General features: G+C 48.8%; 1 protein-coding gene across 1 annotated transcript in view; it reads left to right on the top strand.

The window, feature by feature from the left end:
• Positions 1–1,129, top strand: part of Frmpd2 (FERM and PDZ domain containing 2) — a 107,771-nt gene that overhangs the window by 69,097 nt on the left and 37,545 nt on the right. The window lies entirely within an intron of this gene.

Below are 1,129 nucleotides of genomic sequence, written 5' to 3'. Positions count from 1 at the left end.
TCTTGGGCTTTTCCTTCACACTTTCTGCATTGAGGGCATTCGGTCCACCTCTTGTGTTGTCAGGCAATAATTCCAGACGATCAAATCACAACTCAGTGTAGCCCAAGGACAGCCTATCATGGTGGTCAAGATGATAAAATTGGGGTCCAAAATCTAAGCTCTCGGACCACAATCTTGTATTAGAATTCCAGACAACAGGTGTGTCCACTGCCTGGCAGTTACATGCCATCTCCCTAGGGTGGCCCATTTACATGTCAGGTGCATGACTTTCCAAGGTTGGTATTTCTACTGAGCTGGTATTTCTATTGCTGGGGGAAGAGGTCTTGATGGTCATCTGCTAAGGCAGCTGCTCTAGACTGGACCCTAGGAGCCAGCAGCTAACAGCACATCATGAGCAGCTATGAAAATCCATTATAAACTGGGTCGTACTCACCCACAGAAGGTCAGGGCCCCCTAGAGCAATAGAACTGATAGAATGACTGTATATTGTAAAAGGGTTTCTTTTTTCAGACTGGCTTAAGTGATGTCGGCTGGCAGTGGTGGCTGCCTGCATGCTGGAGGGGATAAGGACAGGGGCTGCTTACTTAGTTCATGAGGCTGGAGGCTTCCACTGTCCCATTGACACTGAAGGCCTGGAGGACTCTTGAGAAACTACTGTCTTCAGTTCACACTGCAAGGCTAAGGGAGGATACTCAGAAGACAGGAGAGAGGGTCCAGAAAGGGAGCAGTGCTACTTTCCCTTGGGTCTCCACTTCTGGGCCAGGGCCAGAAGGTGCTATCCACTCTGAGGAAAGGCTTAGCTCTCAGTTAACCATTCCCGGAAATGCCCTCACTGACCTGCCCAGGGGTACAGCTCTTAGCTGACTTTAGATCCCATCAAGTTCTAACTTGATTAACAAACACGATTGACTCCTAGCTTTCACTTCTATTACAAAGAGCAGTGGGACAGGCAACTTTTCAGGTCGAAAGTCTGGTTGTCTGCTCCCATGAAGGGCATGGGAGAACGTGAACAGTTGTTTGTAATAGTACCCAAAGGACACTGGCAGAGGACTCCAGTATTACAGACTGGCCCCTTACACACACTCACACACACACACACACACACACACACACACACACACACACACAC

Source organism: Microtus ochrogaster, chromosome 6, assembly GCF_000317375.1.
Source record: "Microtus ochrogaster isolate Prairie Vole_2 chromosome 6, MicOch1.0, whole genome shotgun sequence".
In the NCBI taxonomy this organism is placed as follows: Eukaryota; Metazoa; Chordata; class Mammalia; order Rodentia; family Cricetidae; genus Microtus; species Microtus ochrogaster.
The sequence above is the reverse complement of the archived record's forward strand: the minus strand, read 5'-3'. Positions and strand labels throughout refer to the sequence as shown.